The following is a 14594-nucleotide window of genomic DNA, read 5'->3' as shown; positions in this document are numbered from 1 at the left end:
CAAATTCCTGGGTGTGCATATTTCCGAAGATCTTTCCTGGATCCATCACACCGATGTAATTATAAATTAGGCACATCAGCGACTCTACTTCCTGAGAAGCTTACGGAGATTCGGCATGTCGTTAAGGATTCTCCTAGACTTCTACATGTTCACGGTAGAGATCATTCTAACTGGTTGCATCGTGGCCTGGTTCGGCAACTTGAAAGACTAGTAGCGGAAAAGACTACAAAATGTTGTCACCACTGCCCAATCCATCACCGGCTTTGTCCTCCCCACACCGTCAAAGTGATCTATCGTAGTCGCTGCCTCAAAAAGGCAGCCAAAATCATCAAAGACCCACACCAACCTGGCCCCATACTCATTTCACCATTGCCATCAGGAAGAAAGTACAGGAGCCTGAAAACTGTAACGTCCTGATTCACGAACAGCTTCATCCCTACAGCCACCAGGCTATTAAACACAGCAACGAATAAGCTCTGAGCTCTGAACTGCAAAATACTATATTATTATTACAATACATTTGTTTTTTATTGAACTCTTCTTCCCCCGTTATGTATTATGTTTACATCTTCACATATTCTATTGTGCTGGAGCAAGTAAGGATTTCATGGTCCCATCCGGGATATAGGACAAACCAATACTATTGACTCTTGATTCTATTGACTAAAACACAATGCAATATCAGCCATTGATTTAATTGTCGTTGGAACGTTTTATAACACAGTCTGCCGTTTAATCTGTGTACATCTGAATGGTGGCCGATTAGGAAAAGGGGAGATGCAACGAGACTTGGGTGTCATGGTACACCAGTCATTGAAAGTGGGCATGCTGGTGCAGCAGGCAGTGAATAAAGCGAATGGTATGTTAGCATTCATAGCAAAAGGATTTGAGTATAGGGGCAGGGAGGTTCTACTGCAGTTGTACAGGGTCTTGGTGAGACCACATCTGGAGTATTGCGAACAGTTTTGGTCTCCTAATCTGAGGAAGGACATTCTTGCCATAGAGGGAGTACAGAGAAGGTTCACCAGACTGATTCCAGGGATGTCAGAACTTTCATATGAAGAAAGACTGGATAGACTCGGCTTGTACTCGCTAGAATTTAGAAGATTGAGGGGGGATCTTATAGAAACTTACCAAATTCTTATGGGGTTGGACAGGCTAGATGCAGGAAGATTGTTCCCGATGTTGGGGAAGTCCAAAACAAGGGGTCACAGTTTAAGGATAAAGGGGAAATCTTTTAGGACCGAGATGAGAAAAACATTTTTCACACAGAGAGTGGCGAATCTCTGGAATTCTCTGCCACAGAATGTAGTTGAGGCCAGTTCATTGGCTATATTTAAGAGGGAGTTAGATGTGGCTCTTGTGGCTAAAGGGATCAGGGGGTATGGAGAGAAGGCAGGTACAGGATACTGAGTTGGATGATCAGCCATGGTCATATTGAATGGAGGTGCAGGCTCGAAGGGCCGAATGGCCTAGTCCTGCACCTACTTTCTATGCTTCTATGTCAAACACCAAAGGAGACAACATTTCAAACCCAGACCAGCAGCTACACCGATTAAGATTTCTCACAGAGTTTTTTTTTCTTCTAAATCGTTGTGCAGCAAATGTAATGAGGAGAGCTGCGATGGCCGAGTGGTTAAGGCGTTGGACTCGAAATCCAATGGGGATTCCCCACGCAGGTTCGAACCCTGCTCGCAGCGTCATTTTCCTCCGCCTGGAGTTGAAAGGTCTACTACTTCTCACAGTTTTAGCTCACTTTCAGGATTCATAGAGCCTTACCCATTCCTCTCCAGATTCATCGCGTCTCCCTGTTTGGTTACAGTGATCGGTAAACGGTGCTGTCTGATATATATGGCGCAGATTTCCTTCGAGAGCGGATTGAGGCTCAAGGCAATCCTCGTGTGGGAACGGACTTTTGGTCATTGGGTTGGTGTCCATCATCTTATTCAAAAATCGATGACTAATTAAGAAGGAAAGGAAAGTATAAAGCTCTATCAGCCGCCGCATCTTGTGGACAAAGTTTAGCGGGCAGATTTATCTTGCACCGTCACGAAATTGTTTTTAGCCTTGGCCGCCTGCAGTTCTGACTGACCCCTAACCCCTCCTCCCCCGATATTCCGAAGCCCCGCTCTTGCTCCTCCATTCGCAACAAGGACAGAGTTCCCCTTTGATCTCACCTTCCACTCCATCAGCCGTCGCAAGCAACATTAATCCCCTAAACCTTTCGCCACCTCCAATGGGATCAAACTACTGGCCACATCTTCCCCTCTACACCACTTTCTGCTTTCTGCAGAGACCGTTCCCACCGCAATTCCCGGTCCACTCGTTGTTTTCCACCCAAACCACACCCTCCCCAGGAACGTTCCGCTGCATCTGCAGGAGATGCAAGACCTGTCCCGTTGCTTCACTCATCCACTCAAGTCAATGACCCCGACCGTATTTTCAGGTGAGGCAGAGGTTTCCTCCAATCTCATCTACTGTATCAGCTGTTCCAGGTGTCCACTTCTGTACATCGGCGAGACCAAGCGCAGTCTCGGCGATCGTTTCGCTCAACACCACTTCTCAGTCCGCTTTAACCAACCTGATCTCCCGGTTTGTCAGCACTTTAACTCCCCCTCCCATTCCGATTCTGACCTTTCTGTCCCTGGCCTATTCCATTGTCAGTGAGGCAAGTTCAAATTGGAGGAACAGCACATCATATTTCGCCTGGGAAGCTTCCACTCCAGCGGAAGGAACATTGACTTCCCTAACTTCAAATAGCCCTTGTTCTTCTTCTCTCTCCATCCCCTCTCCCACCAGTCTTACTGACGGACTACATTCTATCTCCGTCCATCCCACTCCCCTGACATCAGTATGAAGAAGGGTCTCGACCCGTAACGTCACCGATTCCTTCACTCATAGAAATATAGAAACATAGAAAATAGGTGCAGGAGGAGGCCATTCGGCCCTTCGAGCTAGCACCGCCATTCATTGTGACCATGGCTGATCGTCCCCTATCAATAACCCGTGCCTGCCTTCTCCCCATATCCCTGGACTCCACTAGCCCCTAGAGCTCTATCTAACTCTCTCTTAAATCCATCCAGTGACTTGGCCTCCACTGCCCTCTGTGGCAGGGAATTCCAGACATTCACGACTCTCTGGGTGAAAACGTTTTTTCTCACCTCAGTCTTAAATTACCTCCCCTTTATTCTAAGACTGTGGCCCATGGCCCCTCCAGAGATGCTGCCTTTCGCGTTCTTACTCCAGCATTGTGTGTTTGCCTTCGATTTAAACAAACATCTGCAGTTCTATCCTACACATTCCTATCACAAGGCATTTCCATGATCTTAAGTAAAACACACATAATTTGCACAAAATGCATTTTTCTATAAAATTGCGGAAATTTGAACACCATCCTGGAAAACGCTGCTCACTTGATTCGCATCCACACAAGTTCACAAAATAGTCACCGCCCACCATTGGCATGAGGTGCTGCAGTGTGCATCAGTGTATATTGCCTATTATAAACATGGTGGTTCCTGTGACCACGGCCACTAACACCATCAAGGACAGTAGGTGTGCGAGGCATCGCGTTCAGCTCCTGCGCCTGCGCCCACGCCGCATACTGCCGTGACATGAGAACTTCAGCAGGCCGTGCAGCACGTGCGAAGTTAATGAATTGCCTCAGTTGCGGATCAATGCTGTAGAAGGGAAGTCGTTCAGGAAAAAGAGACAAGGCTCGCAAGGGGAACCATATGATGGCGGGAAAGAAACACAAGGGAAGATGCAACGTTCACAACAGAACACCAAAACGCACACGTTTACTTTACACCCACTAGCAGAGTGGCGCAGCGGCAGCGTGCTGGGCCCATAACTCAGAGGTCGATAGATCGAAACTGTCCTCTGCTATTCAACTCGGTTTATATTTTGCATTCTGCATTTCCCAAAGGAATCCACATTTCTTTCAGATCCACAAATGGAACCGATAATGAAACGACGATAAACCAATGACTGCGTATATAACAATGGGGATATTCCCGCAAATTATTCGGAACGAATGGGTCTCGCAGTTCAAAGGGGAGGGTGCAGGAGATGCACCAAAATCTTGCCCGAGGTGGCGCTGATCCGTCAAGAGGCGCGACTCGAAACATTGGGTTTATTGTCCTGGAGGCGGTCTCTAAGATTGGGGGTGTCCTACGAATAGAAACATAGAAACACAGAAAATATGTGAAGGAGTAGGCCATTCGGCCCTTCGAGACTGCACCGCCATTCAATATGATCATGGCTGATCATCCAACTCAGTATCCTGTACCTACCTTCTCTCCATACCACCTGATCCCTTTAGCCACACGGGCCACATCTAACTCCCTCTTAAATATAGCCAATGAATGGGCCTCAACTACCTTCCGTGGCAGAGAATTCCAGAGATTCACCAATCTCTGTGTGAAAAATGTCCTAAAATATTTCTCCTTTATCCTTAAACTGTGACCCCCTTGTTTTGGCCTTCTCCAACATCGGGATCAATCTTCCTGCATCTAGCCTGTCCAACCCCTTAAGAATTTTGTAAGTTTCTATAAGATCCCCCCTCAATCTTCTAAATTCTAGCGAGTAGAAGCCGAGTCTATCCAGTCTTTCTTCATATGAAAGTCCTGACATCCCAGGAATCAGCCTGGTGAACCTTCTATGTACTCCCTCTATGGCAAAAATGTATTTCCTCAGATGAGAGGATGAGAGGCTTCGGAAGGACATTCCATTCCAAAGCCGCGTCCACGGGAGTTGAAATCTGGACCCGACCCCGTATGTGGGTGGTGGGGATTCTCACAGTTTATGGATCTGTAGCCCTTGAATCACCAAGCATTGAAGATATAGTCGGCATTGTTAAACACGTTCAGTATGGATGGATGGTCGGTATGGATATTTGCGGCCAAAAGGCCTGTTTTGAGCTGTATGTCTCTATGTTACATCTTTAAGTACAGAAGTCTTTGTCGGAATGAAGGGAGGTTGTGGAGAGAGATTCCACGGGCGAAATATATAAAGAGATCCGGCGGTGAGGAGATTAACGGGACACGGTGTGAATCAATTTCCTGTCGTAGTGGGATGTGTCCTAGTTTGATCTGGGAATCTGCAATAGAATGAGAACAAGAATCTACGCTGATCCGCTCATGGATTTACCATCTAATTCCGGGATCAGTGTCTTCCCTGTCCGTCCTGGTATACACTAATCGCTTGACGTGAAAAAAAGCCTTCTTGGAAACTTATTGTTGCGACCGCGGTAGTCGTGGTCGAGTGGTTAAGGCGATGGACTCGAAATCAATTGGTCTCTCTTACCAAGGTTCGAATCAACGGGACTAGTACGTCTGCCCGAAATGACTGACGTATATTCAGGTGTGATAGAATTGGAGGGGCAAGAGGTGGAGGTGTTGCATTGCTTATCAGGGAAGATATTACAGCAGTGCTTTGGCAGGATAGATTAGAGGGCTCGTCTAGGGAGGCTATTTGGGTGGAACTGAGAAATGGGAAAGGGGTAGCAACACTTATAGGGGTGTATTATAGACCGCCAAATGGGGAGCGAGAATTGGAAGAGCAAATATGTAAGGAGATTGCAGATATTAGTAGTAAGCACAAGGTAGTGATTGTGGGAGATTTCAATTTTCCACACATAGACTGGGAAACACATTCTGTAAATGGGCTGGATGGGTTGGAGTTTGTAAAATGTGTGCAGGATAGTTTTTTGCAACAATACATAGAAGTACCTACTAGAGAAGGGGCGGTACTGGACCTCCTGTTAGGAAATGAGATGGGTCAGGTGGCAGAGGTATGCGTTGGGGAACAGTTCGGGTCCAGTGATCACAATACCATTAGTTTCAATATAATTATGGAGAGGGACAAAACTGGACCTAGGGTTGAGATTTTTGATTGGAGAAAGGCTAACTTTGAGGAGATGCGAAAGGATTTAAAAGGAGTAAATTGGGACAGTTTGTTTTATGGGAAAGATGTGGAAGAGAAATGGAGTACATTTAAAGGTGAAATTTTAAGAGTACAGAATCTTTATGTCCCTGTTCGGTTGAAAGGAAATCGTAAAAATTGTAAAGAGCCATGGTTTTCAAGGGAAATTGGACACTTGGTTCGGAAAAAGAGGGAGATCTACAATAGTTATAGGCAGCATGGAGTAAATGAGGTGCTTGAGGAGTATAAAGAATGTAAAAAGAATCTTAAGAAATAAATTAGAAAAGCTAAAAGAAGATATGAGGTTGCTTTGGCAAGTAAGGTAAAAGTAAATCCGAAGGGTTTCTACCGCTATATTAATAGCAAAAGGATAACGAGGGATAAAATTGGTCCATTAGAGAGTCAGAGTGGCCAACTATCTGCAGAGCCAAAAGAGATGGGGGAGATATTGAACAGTTTCTTTTCTTCGGTATTCACCAAGGAGAAGGATATTGAATTATGTGAGGTAAGGGAAACAAGTAGAGTAGCTATGGAAACTATGAGGATCAAAGAAGAGGAAGTACTGACACTTTTGAGAAATATAAAAGTGGATAAGTCTCCAGGTCCGGACAGGATATTCCCTAGGACATTGAGGGAAGTTAGTGTAGAAATAGCAGGGGCTATGGCAGAAATATTTCAAATGTCATTAGAAACGGGAATAGTGCCGGAGGATTGGCGTACTGCGCATGTTGTTCCATTGTTTAAAAAGGGGTCTAAGAGTAAACCTAGCAATTATAGACCTGTTAGTTTGACGTCAGTGGTGGGCAAATTAATGGAAAGAATACTTAGAGATAATATATATAAGCATCTGGATAAACAGGGTCTGATTAGGAACAGTCAACATGGATTTGTGCCTGGAAGGTCATGTTTAACTAATCTTCTTGAATTTTTTGAAGATGTTACTCGGGAAATTGATGAGGGTAAAGCAGTGGATGTTGTGTATATGGACTTCAGTAAGGCCTTTGACAAGGTTCCTCATGGAAGGTTGGTTAAGAAGGTTCAATGGTTGGGTATTAATGGTGGAGTAGCAAGATGGATTCAACAGTGGCTGAATGGGAGATGCCAGAGAGTAATGGTGGATGGTTGTTTGTCAGGTTGGAGGCCAGTGACGAGTGGGGTGCCACAGGGATCTGTGTTGGGTCCACTGTTGTTTGTCATGTACATCAATGATCTGGACAATGGTGTGGTAAATTGGATTAGTAAGTATGCAGATGATACTAAGATAGGTGGGGTTGCGGGTAATGAAGTAGAGTTTCAAAGTCTACAGAGAGATTTATGCCAGTTGGAAGAGTGGGCTGAAAGATGGCAGATGGAGTTTAATGCTGATAAGTGTGAGGTGCTACATCTTGGCAGGACAAATCAAAATAGGACGTACATGGTAAATGGTAGGGAATTGAAGAATGTAGGTGAACAGAGGGATCTGGGAATAACTGTGCACAGTTCCATGAAAGTGGAATCGCATGTAGATAGGGTGGTAAAGAAAGCTTTTGGTGTGCTGGCCTTTATAAATCAGAGCATTGAGTATAGAAGTTGGGATGTAATGTTAAAATTGTACAAGGCATTGGTGAGGCCAATTCTGGAGTATGGTGTACAATTTTGGTCGCCTAATTATAGGAAGGATGTCAACAAAATAGAGAGAGTACAGAGGAGATTTACTAGAATGTTGCCTGGGTTTCAGCAACTAAGTTACAGAGAAAGGTTGAACAAGTTAGGGCTTTATTCTTTGGAGCGCAGAAGGTTAAGGGGGAAATTGATAGAGGTTTTTAAAATGATGAGAGGGATCGACAGAGTTGACGTGGAAAAGCTTTTCCCACTGAGAGTAGGGAAGATTCAAACAAGGGGACATGACTTGAGAATTAAGGGACTGAAGTTTAGGGGTAACATGAGGGGGAACTTCTTTACTCAGAGAGTGGTAGCTGTGTGGAATGAGCTTCCAGTGAAGGTGGTGGAGGCAGGTTCGTTTTTATCATTTAAAAATAAATTGGATAGTTATATGGATGGGAAAGGAATGGAGGGTTATGGTCTGAGCGCAGGTATATGGGACTAGGGGAGACTATGTGTTCGGCACGGACTAGAGGGGTCGAGATGGCCTGTTTCCGTGCTGTAATTGTTATATGGTTATATGGTTATATGGTATATGTGCAGCTTTTGATGCACTGTTGATTGTCTGTGCCCAGAGTGAATACCTAATTCCCCTGACAATTCTGAATGTCACCCATTACTTCGCACCAGAGATGCCGCAAGTCCCACTGAGTTACTTCAGCATGTCTATCCTAATTTATTTCCTGTTGTTCCAGTCGGACCACGCTGCTTCACCTCTCCTAATAGGACAAACCTGGCTAACCTTTGCTGCACTCGCCGGGTACACTGACTCAGGTAGAGCCCCGACCTGTGCAAAGGAGAGAGTGAATCTTGGAAATCCCGTCCTCAAAGGGCAGTGGAAGTACAGTGAAAATATTTTTTGTTGCGTGCTATCATGCAACGAAAGGACTAGACAGGATTGCAATGAATGAATGAATGAATTAATTAATTAATTAATTAATGTTTATTGGCCAAGTATTTGCACATACAAGGAACTTGCCTTGGTGCTCCGCTCGCAAGCAATAACACGACATACAGCAGACCATCAAGAACAAAATATAAACCATCAAAATATCAATAACAAACACCACAGTTCAAACATGCGAATGAAACAAAACATCAGAGGAAATGGAGGCTACCATCAAGAACATACCATCACGCTGCTCGTTGAATAAAAACGCCCTCTTGTCCAGCTGTGGCGGCTTTGACGGTTCGGAGTCTCTTTCCAGAGGGAAGTGCTTCAAAGAGTTTGTGGCCAGGGTGAGAGAGGTCAGACATCATCTTACCCGCTCGCTTCCTGGCCCTTGCAGCGTACAGTTCGTCAGTGCAGCCAACAAACTTCTCAGTTGATCGAAAGATTCGCTGCAGCCTCCGGATGTCGTGCTTGGTGGCTGAGCCAAACCAGACCATAATGGAGAAGGCGAGTATAGTGGTTGATTATGTTTGCTCAGCTGCCGCAAAAAGTACATCCTCAGTTGGGCCTTTTTGACAGTGGAGTCGATGGTGGTCCCCTATTTAAGGTTCTTGGAGATGATGGCTCCAAGGAAGTTAATGTACTCCACAGATGTGATTGTGGTGTTGTTGATGGTGAGTGGGGGCAGAGGAAGGAGTTGTCTATCAATTCCACTTTCTAAAGAGCATTGAGCTCCAGGTTGCTACGAAGGCACCGGGATGCCAACTGTGTCACTTCCTGTCTGTCGGCAGAGTCCTCCCCCATCCTGGCTCAATCGAATCAGAAGGTACACAAAAATGCTGGAAAAACTCAGCGGGTGCAGCAGCATCTATGGAGCGAAGGAAATAGGCAACGTTTCTGGCCGAAAACCTTCTTCAGACCTCTTCAATCGAATCAGAATTGTGTCGTCCGCAAACTTGAGAAGCTTGACAGAGGAGGCTGTCGTGGGTGTTGAGAGAGTAGAGGAGAGGGGAGAGTACGCAGCCTTGCGCTGCTCCTATGCTGAGGGTCTATGGGTCCAAGAAGTACTTTCCTCGCCTCACATGCTGCTTCCTGGTGGTCAGGAAGTCGATGATTCACTCACAGAGGGGTTCAGGCACAGTCAACTGGGAGCGTTTGGAGTGCAGTAGCTCTGGCACAATGGTGTTGAATGCAGTGCTAAAATCTACAAACAAATCCTTGCATTGGTCCCCTGGCGTTCTAGGTGCTGGAGGATGAAGGGCAGACATAAGTTGACTGCGTCATCCACTAATCTATTGGCCCGGTACGCAAACTGAAGAGGGTCCAGCAGGGGGTAACACAACAGTAAATTGGTACAGTAAATTAGTCCCTGGTGTGATAAGAGTTTACAGTCCTGATGGCCTGTGGGAAGAAACTCTGTCTCATCCTCTCTGTTTTCACAGCATGACAACCGAGGCGTTTGCCTGATCGTAGAAGCTGGAACAGTCCGTTGCTGGGGTGGTAGGGGTCCCCCATAATGTTGCTGGCTCTGGATCTGCACCTCCTGATGTATAGTTCCTGCAGGGGGGCGAGTGTAGTTCCCATAGTGCGTTCGGCCGAACGCACTACTCTCTGCAGAGACTTCCTGTCCTTGACAGAGCAATTCCCAAACCAGATAGTAATGTTGCCGGACAATATGCTTTCTACAGCCCCTGCGTAGAAGCACTGAAGGATCCGCAGAGAGACTGAATTTTCTCAGCTCCCTGAGGCGATAAAGGTGCAGCCTTGTCTTACTCACCAGTACGGCAGCGTGTGATGTCCATGTCAGATCCTCTGTGATGTGGACTACCAGGTATTGAAAGCAGCTCAACCTGTCCACAGTAGCCCTAATTATCTCCAGTGACGTACACGTCCTCGGATGTTGTGCCCTTCTAAAGTCCACAATCAGCTCCTTAGTTGTTATGATATTCAAGAGGAGGCTGTGGTTTCTTTATTGTCACTTGTAGCAAGTCCAAGGAAATATATTTCTTGCATACAACTCAGCAAGATTCTCTCCCGCACGTTTGCGCAATCGTCCCCCGATCAATAAAGAATGTACAGAACAGCCCTCTGTGCCTGTATGCAAGAGGCGCCTTTTTGGCGCCATAATTCCCAGCTGCAGGTAGCCCCGTTGCAGCCGTTGCCTCCATTTTGGTCGTCCGGCGAATCGATGTCCAACCCCTTTCCGATTCCATAACCACAGGGCGAGCAAGGTACGGGCTTGGCGCCCTTTCTTCTCGAAGCAAGCGGGCCTGTGGTTAGGATACAGCTGTCCAATTGAATACCGCCCGGCATCTCGTTCTTCCCCAGAGTTGAACAAGAGGCTTAAACAGTTGAATAACATATACAAATTCTGAAGTAACTTAATGGACCAGGCAATATACCGGAAGAATGTGTGTAGGCAACGTTTCACCTCCGATCCGTTCTTTAGACAGGGCGGGAAAGAAAGGAAACATAGAAACATAGAAACATAGAAAATAGGTGCAGGATGAGGCCATTCGGCCCTTCGAGCCAGCACCGCCATTCATTGTGATCATGGTTGATCTTCCCCTATCAATAACCCGTGCCTGCCTTCTCCCCATATCCCTTGACTCCACTAACCCCTAGAGCTCTATCTAACTCTCTCTTAAATCCATCCAATGATTTGGCCTCCACTACCCTCTGTGGCAGGGAATTCCATATATTCACAACTCTCTGGGTGAAAACGTTTTTTCTCACCTTAGTCTTAAATGACCTCCCCTTTATTCTAAGACCGTGGCCCCCTGGTTCTGGACTAGCCCAACGTTGCGAACATTTTTCCTGCATCTAGCTTGTCCAGTTTCTATGCTTCTATAAGATTCCCCCTCATCCTTCTAAACTCCAGTGAATACAAGCCTAGTCTTTTCAATCTTTCCTCATATGACAGTTCCGCCATCACAGGGATCAATCTCGTGAACCTACGCTGCACTGCCTCAATCACAAGGATGTCCTTCCTCAAATTAGGAGATCAAAACTGTATACAGTACTCTAGATGTGGTCTTACCAGAGCCCTATACAACTGTAGCAGAACCTCTTTACACCTATAGCATTCAGCAGCATTTAATTGTGACATGTTCCAAATACAGAACAATATAATTCTTACTTGCAGCAGCATAACGGATCTGCGAACAGATTACACGTTTTACTCATCGATAATACAATTTAAAAAAATGAAAATCAGAAAAAAAATGTTTTGAAAAGACCAAATCCATTCGCGTGTATTTAGATAATTATCACGTGTACCAAGGTACAGAGGAATGCTCGTGTTGCGTGCTATCCAATCAATTAAAAAACTGAACATGACAAAGGGTAACAATACAAAATGCATGGCAGAGTCTGATAAAGACCGATTAAAAATAAAGTTAAAGCAAAGGTCTCCAACGAGGTCGTTGGGAGGTCGGGACCACTCTCCAGCTATTGAGAGGATAGTTCCAGAACAAGCGGTCACAGTTTAAGGATAAGGGGCAAATCATTTTGGACCGAGATGAGAAAAACTTTTTTCACACAGAGAGTGGTGAATCTCTGGAATTCTCTGCCACAGAAGGTAGTTGAGGCCAGTTCATTGGCTATATTTAAGAGGGAGTTAGATGTGGTCCTTGTGGCTAAAGGGATCAGGGGGTATGGAGAGAAGGCAGGTACAGGATACTGAGTTGGATGATCATCCATGATCATATTGAATGGCGGTGCAGGCTCGAAGGGCCGAATGGCCTACTCCTGCACCTATTTTCTATGTTTCTATGTTCACTTGTCTGATAACTGCTAGGACACCAAGTTAGTTCGCAGTTTCCGTTAGATAGTTGTGGGGGATAAATCACCTCCAATATCCCACGTTTAACATTTGAGTTTGTTCGTTGTAAGGGTCTGCGAACCGAGAGCGAGTACAGAGTGGGAGCGGCGAGCACAAGAATAATAACCTCAAGTTGGGGGCATTGGGAATGTGAACAATGACACGGTGGGTGCAGTGAGCACAGGGATAATAACCTGGATGTTGGGATCTGGATAACGCGAACAGGGACATGGAAGGAATAGGGTGTCGTGATAATGTCGCGATAAGGCAGAAACTACGAAAGGAAGGAAGACAGGAAAGAGAATGGAGGAAGGGAGATCTAAAGGAAGTAACAGGGACAGGAAAAATACTGCAGATGCGAGCATCTGAAGCAAAATTTAAACTGCTGGTGGACATTAGCGCAGCGTGCAACATTTCGAAGGGGAAACAAACGTACACGTTCCAAAATAAGATTCCAGAAGGGAAATGAGTTGGGAATGAAATAAGAGCTACGGATGTGTATAACATCACTAGAGGGATTGAGCAGGTGAATGCACGGAGTGTTTAATCCAGGGTATTGGAATAAAGAACCAGAGCACGTGGGTTTAAGGTGAGAGGGGAAGGATTTAATAGAATCCTGATGGGCACTGTTTTCATTCGGAGGTTGGTGGGTACATGGAATTAACTACCAGGGGAGTAGTTGAGGCAGGTACAGCAACAACGTTTAATATACACTTGGGCAGGTATATGTATGTGAAAGGTTGAGAGGGTTATGGACCAAATGCGGGCAAATAGTTGGGACATCTTGTTCGGCATTTACCAGTGGGGCTGAAGGATCGGTTTCCTATGACGCGACTCTATGACGCGATGGTTGCGCGTGCGCACAAGTAGATAACGTAGCAAGGAGGTTCACCTCTTCATTCAACACACTTGACACAGTTACAGATAGATAAAGGTGAGCAGACGACAGTTCACTGGACTTAGTTGACCAAGGGTGTTTACTTCGTCTTTCTAAACGGGTGTCAAGCAATTAAACAAATAAAATAATTCCGATTGCTACAGGAATTCAGCGGGTGTCTCCACATAAGGTCGACGCATGCAGAATATTCAGTTTGAATAGTGACGTATATAGGCTTGTATTCACTGGAGTTTAGAAGGATGAGGGGGTATCTTATAGAAACATATAAAATTATAAAAGGACCGGACAAGCTAGATGCAGGAAAAATGTTCCCAAGGTTGGGCGAGTTCAGAAGCAGGGGCCACAGTCTTAGAATAAAGGGGAGGTCATTTAAGACTGAGGTGAGAAAAAACATTTTCACCCAGAGAGTTGTGAATTTATGGAATTCCCTGCCACAGAGGGCAGTGGAGGCCAAGTCACTGGATGGATTTAAGAGAGAGTTAGATAGAGCTCTAGGGGCTAGTGGAATCAAGGGATATGGAGAGCAGGCAGGCACGGGTCATTGATAGGGGTCGATCAGCCATGACCACAATGAATGGCGGCGCTGTCTCGAAGGGCCGAATGGCCTCCTCCTGCACCTATTTTCTATGTATTTTCGTGAATTAAAGGAGATATTTTTTATCCTGCAGACATTTTTGAATTAGCGTTAGCAGAATAGAAAGGGGTTGTCAAAATTGCAAGATTAGTATGATACAAGAATAAACTGAGCTGAATATGGTCAACTATATCCGCTCGCCAACATCCACACACCACCCAGCAAGCAGCTGGACGTAACTATCACTCAATGACGTAACGGGTGATCAGGCTGTGTGCTTAACTCCATCACTTTCCAACCAAGACTACATTTCTCTGTCTTAAAGTACGTAGTACTTAGTACCTACTTGCTTAGCACTCAATACCTTACACATAATTCCCGAATAGTAACACCGCCGAGGACACTCTGAGGGAGGAAGAACACGTCTTTCCGTGTCGAGCAAACGAGTTAATAATTTCAGACAATGGGATAGATGACTCGATTACTCATCATAGGGTGAAGCCATCAATCACTCAAACGTAACGTTGTTGTGAGTGCCATCAAAATAATGACTCTGGTGGGACTCGAACCCACAACCTTTGAATTACTTGGTATGCGTCAGTAGAAGTCCAACACGCTATCCTTTGCGCCACAGAGCCAATTCGAGAGGACACATATAAACTCACAACATAACAAAAAGTGTATTGTCCAACACAAATCTTTGTCAAGCGCTCTCGTTTGTTTTCTGAATGGCATTAAAAATGGCATTCTGATACAAAGTTACCGGGGGGAATATAGAGAGGGGGCAACAATCTAATGAAGTGAAGAACGGGGAATAACATTCTGTGTAAATGGATGAAAA

The 14594-nt window shown here is 45.4% G+C and overlaps 2 non-coding genes across 2 annotated transcripts; one reads left to right on the top strand and one right to left on the bottom strand.

Moving 5' to 3' along the window:
* Positions 1 to 1618: 1618 nt before the first annotated feature.
* trnas-cga lies at positions 1619 to 1700 on the top strand. The gene has a single exon. It is a non-coding gene; the product is annotated as a tRNA-Ser (tRNA).
* Positions 1701 to 14301: 12601 nt separating this feature from the next.
* trnar-ucu lies at positions 14302 to 14391 on the bottom strand. The gene is given in 2 exon segments: positions 14302 to 14337; positions 14355 to 14391. It is a non-coding gene; the product is annotated as a tRNA-Arg (tRNA).
* Between the last annotated feature and the right edge of the window lie 203 nt (positions 14392 to 14594).

Source organism: Amblyraja radiata, chromosome 45 (assembly GCF_010909765.2).
Source record: "Amblyraja radiata isolate CabotCenter1 chromosome 45, sAmbRad1.1.pri, whole genome shotgun sequence".
Lineage (NCBI taxonomy): Eukaryota > Metazoa > Chordata > Chondrichthyes > Rajiformes > Rajidae > Amblyraja > Amblyraja radiata.
The sequence above is the reverse complement of the archived record's forward strand: the minus strand, read 5'-3'. Positions and strand labels throughout refer to the sequence as shown.